The sequence below is a fragment of the Mus pahari genome, chromosome 20 (genome assembly GCF_900095145.1).
Source record: "Mus pahari chromosome 20, PAHARI_EIJ_v1.1, whole genome shotgun sequence".
NCBI lineage: Eukaryota > Metazoa > Chordata > Mammalia > Rodentia > Muridae > Mus > Mus pahari.
The window spans coordinates 33,145,246-33,151,111 of NC_034609.1; the positions used below are offsets into that span (position 1 = coordinate 33,145,246).

Consider the following 5,866-nt stretch of genomic DNA (forward strand, 5'->3'; position numbering starts at 1 on the left):
AAAAAAAAAAAAAAATTAAATTTGCTCTTTGACGGTTGTTCAGATGTACATAGGACTTACAGATCACTCTCATGGCTTTCTCCCAGCCCCACTTGTTTAGTGCTCTGCTCCACTCAGAGTGCAACTTGTAAATGCACTAACTTAGTTATATATATGAATGAAACAAATTCTAGCATCATGCAACATAAAAGTATGGACCGACTGTGAGAAGGGAATTATGGGGTGGTGGTGGTTTGTTTAGTTAATTGAGTCTCTTAGTTCTCAGCCACACAGTCCATGCCTGGATGTTATGTAGTAATCAGTGGCAAAAGAAGCTGCACTCTCAGTCCTTAGAGAGATCGTCCCCCCCCTTTTTCCCTTCCTTCCTTCCTTTCTATCTATAGCAAGAAAGATCTACCCAAGAAAAATCCTCCTGTTGGTTAGAAAAGGGAGTGGTTTTAATGTTGAAAAGTTGGCTTTTAATTTAGATTTTTTAAAAAAAGACTGAATGAAGAGTTCAGATGTCTTAGGTTGAGGTTTAGGTTGTAGCCTTAGGAACTTCATCAGCCTTTTTGGTTTGTGTTCTTGGCTTTTGGCTGTCAGAAGCTCAGAACTCTCAGCAGTAGTGAGTTCTGTTGTGGGAAGCAAGTTACCTAGGCTGGGAACTGGGCTGGGTCCTGGCTGCCTGCTTTGAAGCAGAGCAGCCAGCATACCTTCACTTCATGTGCTTTGGAAGAACAAATACATGTTCTTTAGATAAGACCTCTTTGGTATTTCTGATTCAATAAAAACAGTATTTATTGTGCTCATACTCAGAGGTGAGGAAGCGATAAGGGTGGCCGTACAAGGACAGCCTTGGGGATCTTGTCCTGGCGTGTGTGAAGAAGTGAGCACTTCACGGGACACAAGCGGTCATCCTGGCTTGAGAATGCTCTTACTCCTTGGGGGACTCTTTATCCCATATATAGATATATAGATTTGGAAGTTGACTGTTTTCTTCACTGGGTGATAACTTTTAAAATCAAAATAGACAATTGTTAAGCCTTTTTCCTGTTTATCAGTAATTTAATATGTTGGGTTGTTTTTGAGATTTATCTATTTTTATTTTATGTGTATGGGTGTTTTGTATGCATGCATGTCTGTACCACTTGTGTGCAGAAGAGGGGGTTGGATCCCCTGGAATTGGAGTTACAGTTGTGAGCTGCTGTGTGGGTACTGGGAATTGAGCTTGGATACTCTGGAAGAGCAGGCAGTGCTGTGGTAATAATTCTAATTACACTTTGAATATCTAAAATAACCTCATTTAGTTTAAGCTCCCAAACCCAATTTCACTTAACTTTTGGACAGAACATTTTCTAAATGGTTGGGCATGGCTTTGTATACCTGTAATCCTAGCACACGAGCAGGAGGAATTTTAGTTCTAGTTTGGGTTGCAGAGTCTTCTAAAATGAATTTTACAGGTTGAAGATGTATTGCTTGCTCAGCATGCAAGGGACCCTAGGTTTGATTTTCCAACACTGAACAAACCAGGTGGGGTTGGACATAGAGTTAGGAGTTTAGCAAATTAAAGAAAGACTTGGGACCTTAGAAGCCATTGAATGCTTTTTGCTAGCATACTAACTAGATAGCTTCAATTCCCTCCCTTCCATGTGAGAGAGAGAGTGTGTGAGCGAGCATCTTCACATGTGTAGGCGTATCTTACTGTTCTCCCCCTTAGTCTTTTGGGACATGGTCTCTCACTGAACCTGGAATTCAATCACTGTCTTTTTGCATAGTCTGGTGGCCAGGGAAACCCAGTTTTTCCTGTTTTTGCTTCTCTTCCCTCCCCAATCCTCCATGCTGGCAGGACTGTTAAGAGTGTGCTATGTCTGGAGCTTGTTGGTGCTGGGATCAGAAGTCTGGTCCTCACGTTTGCACAGCAAGTGCTCTATCTGGTTGGTGTCTTAGTGTTTCTTTGCTGCGATGAAAACACCGTGACCAAAAAGCAAGCTGGGGAGGAAAGCATTTATTTGGCTTACATTTCCATATTGCTGTTCATCAAAGGAAGTCAGAACAGGAACTTAAACAGGGAGAATCTGGAGGAGGGGCTGATGTAGAGGCCATGGAAAGGTGCTGCTACACTGCTGCCAGTCCGCCTGCCTGTCGTTTTTTTCTTTTCCCTTTTTTTTTTTTTGACTGTTTCTCTGAATAACCCTGGCTGTTCTAGAACTTGATTTGTAGGTAGACCAGGCTGGCCTTAAGCCCAGTTATCCACTTGCCTCTCTACTTCTTAAGTGCTGGGATTCAAGTTCAGCACCACCACTGCCAGGCCTTAGTCTGCTTTCTTATAGAACCCAGGCAGGGGTGGCAACACTCCAAATGGGCTGGGCCCTTCTATCAGTCACTAATTAAGAAAATGCCTCACAGCTGGATCTTATGGAGGCATCTTCTCAGCTGAAGTTCCCTCCTTTTAGATAACTCCAGTTTGTGTGTCAGGTTGACATAAGGCTAGCCAGTGCATCTGGTAAACTATCTCCCCAGCACTTTTTGTTGTTCTTTTGGTATTGTCTATTGAAGCCAGGGTCTTGTGGATAGTTGGCTTATGCTGTATCATCAAGCTACAGCCCTTTGTGGTCTTTTAGTACTTTGAAAAATAAAGCTTGGTGTGGTAGTGCATACCTACTATTCTAGCTTTTGTGTGTGTGTGTGTGTGTGTGTGTGTGTGTGTGTGTGTGTGTGTGTGTGTAGGGATAGGGATAGGGATAGAGAGACCCACAGATTAGGAGTTGAAGGTCAGCAGTTATATAGCCAGTTGAAGTCAGACATGGCCAACCAGATAGTTTATACTTTCCAGATAATGTGATAACAGTGCTTACTACATGGATTAGATATATTTAAATTTAGAATTTTTTATTTCAGGACTGGAGATTAATCTCAGGGCCTTTCTCATGCCATGCAAGCATTCTGCCAACCCAGCCTCTGAGTTTAGTTTAAATATGAAATATTTCAGACATAAACATGGTCAGCAATAATAAATATTCATTTACCCAATATCCAACTAAGAAAGAAAATATTACCAAAGATCCTGTATCTCATGCTGTCCCTACTGTTAAGCCCTTCTCTCACAGATGTGCCATGGGTTGGGGTTGATCTTTATCTTTTCCATGAATATGGTCACACCCTTCTGTACTGTCTATTTTTAAAGAAAATGATCTTTTAAAAAAATGCTCAAAAAACAGGGTTTCTCCAATATAGCATAGCTCAGGCTGGCTTTAACCTTTTTTGACCTTTTGTTCCAGGCTTTGAGTACTGGGATTACAGGTGGCAGGGCTAGAATATGTTCTTTTGTGTTTATTTTATATGTATTATATTGAAGTCTTGCAATAACCCTTTGAGATAGGTACTTTCTCCACATTTTGCAGATGAGGAAACTGAAGATGTCAGAGTTTAAGTCATTTACTCAAGGACACACAGCTATTAAGTGGTGGAGCTAGGATTCAACCCAGGTAATTGATCCCAAGGTTATCACTTAAAGCTCTCAGTGTACAATTCCTTGTCTCAAGCTTGAAATTAAAGTTACTTGAACAGTGAAAATGTGAAGGGTTTCATAATCTTTCCAGTGTTTAAAAAATCTGACCCAAGTAGGCATGAATTTGTCAATAACATTTTTTTTTTCACTTGGTATGATTGACTGTTTTTGCTTCAAAAATAATACCATTGGTAATTGAGGTACTGTGCTAGACAGACATAGTGGGCAAATCAGCATGCACAGTCTGTATCCTCCATTATCTTTACAAAATGGGGAAACTCTGAAGTCTGTAAAAAGCCTTCATTTCAAAAGAAAAAAAGGCCTGAATATACTAAATTATTTTGGCCATGACAAAATTTTAATTATTTATGTGTGAACTTTTTCTTCTTTTGCCATTTGTTTGTTTCTTTTTACTATATGGCTGGAATTTAAATTCTGTTCTTCTCACGAGACTTTTGAGTTTTTCTAGTATTTTTTGAGACAGGGTCTGAGAGCCCTGTTGGCCCCACTCTCCAGTTCTCTGGCCTGCACTTTTTTAATTTTTAATTTTTAATCTTTTAATTTTTAATTTTTTTGATTTTTTTTGAGACAGGATTTCTCTGTATAGCCTTGGCTGTCGTGGAACTCACTTTGTAGACCAGGCTGGCCTCGAACTCAGAAATCCACCTGCCTCTGCCTCCCAAGTGCTGGAATCAAAGGCGCACGCCACCCCCAGCCTGGCCCTGCACTTCTTAAGTACTGGGATTCCAGCTTCACTTTTGAGTTCTTAAGGATAAATATATTGACCATTCTGGGCCCAAGTACCTGTTTGAATACCTGCCATTAAAAAAGTGAGCAAACATTTGTTGAGTGATTGTATTTTTTTAGTTAAAAATTATTTAATACTTCCTCATGTGGTAGGAGGATTCATTGATTTGAACAAGGAGGATGTTATGTTTTGAAAGGAGGATGTTATGTTATGAAACTGATTTTTATTCCATGTTTTTATATCCTCCCTTTTACTTTGAACTAGATCTGAATAATGCTGTGTTGATGCTATTTTTTTTGTATTCTGTTTTCTTGACACTTTATGACATAGTCTCCTGGGCACTAAACTATTACTATTTTTTCTTTCTCTCTCTCTCTCTCTCTCTCTCTCTCTCTCTCTCTCTCTCTCTCTCTCTCTCTTTTTTTTTTTTTTTTTTTTTTTTTTTTTTTAGATTTATTTATTATTCTACGTAAGTACTCTGTAGCTGTCTTCAGACATACCAGAGAAGGNTTTAGATTTATTTATTATTCTACGTAAGTACTCTGTAGCTGTCTTCAGACATACCAGAGAAGGGTGTCAGATCTCTTTATGGATGGTTGTGAGCCACCATGTGGTTGCTGGGATTTGAACTCAAGACCTTCAGATGAGGAGTCAGTGTTCTTAAGAGCTGAGCCATTTCTCCAGCTTTTAATTTCTTCATTAAGTACCAACCAGATCCCATAGTTTTCCACCTGCCTTTGCCTCCCGAGTGCTGGGATTAAAGGCAAGTGCCACCACCTGGATTTTGTTTTTTTGATTTGTTTTCTTTTTATTTTCAGTGTTTTATTTCCATAGACTACTTCACTCTTGTTAACACTTTGGCACAACCCTTATTGTTTTCCCTTGTAGATTTATTTACATAGAATAAGGGTAAAGGGAGGTATGTGTCCCATTGTTTATCTTGGTTCTGTCTTACATAAAAGTTTAAAAGGGGCATAGCTTAATAGGCAACTTGATTTGATTTGACTGTTTGGAGGATACTGTCTTTCAATCAGTCACTCAGAAACTTCTTTCTGAACAACTTGACACCTCTGGTTCAGATCTATAGAGACCTTTCTAGTCTTCATTTCCTATAAGTTCTGTCTAAAGGCAAAGAAAATGACCGTTTTTCTAAGTGAGACTACTTCGGTCATCTTTTAACTAAGAGCTTAGTAGATTTTATTATTAAAATTTTAATATTTAATTTTATATGCATAAGTGTTTTGCTCACATGTATGTATGTGTATCATGTAAGTGCCTGGTGCCCATGGAGGTCAGAAGAGGGCATCAGATCCCCTGGAGCTGAGTTATAGACAGTTATGTGCTGCTACCTGGATTCTGGGACTCAAACTTGGGTCCTTTGCAAGAGCAACATGTGCTCTTAATTATTAAGCCATCTTTCCAGCTCCCTTATTATTATTATTATTATTATTATTATTGGTTTTTCTTTCTTTCTTTCTTTTTTTTTTAAAGATTTATTTATTCTATGTAAGTACACTGTAGCTGTCTTCAGACACTCCAGAAGAGGGAGTCAGATCTCATTACAGATGGTTGTGAGTCACCATGTGGTTGCTGGGACCTGAACTCAGGACCTTCGGAAGAACAGTTGGGTG

General features: G+C 39.3%; 1 protein-coding gene across 3 annotated transcripts in view; it reads left to right on the plus strand.

Moving 5' to 3' along the window:
• Ap1g1 (adaptor related protein complex 1 subunit gamma 1) overlaps positions 1-5,866 on the plus strand; it is an 85,421-nt gene that overhangs the window by 15,156 nt on the left and 64,399 nt on the right. Inside the window, exon 1 of one of the 3 annotated variants that reach the window (XM_029532332.1) lies at positions 3,380-3,464. The exons of the other annotated variants lie outside the window; for them this stretch is intronic. The gene's annotated coding sequence lies outside the window, so the exon portion shown is untranslated. Of the gene's footprint in view, positions 1-3,379; positions 3,465-5,866 lie in introns of those variants that run through there. 3 annotated transcript variants of the gene reach the window in all.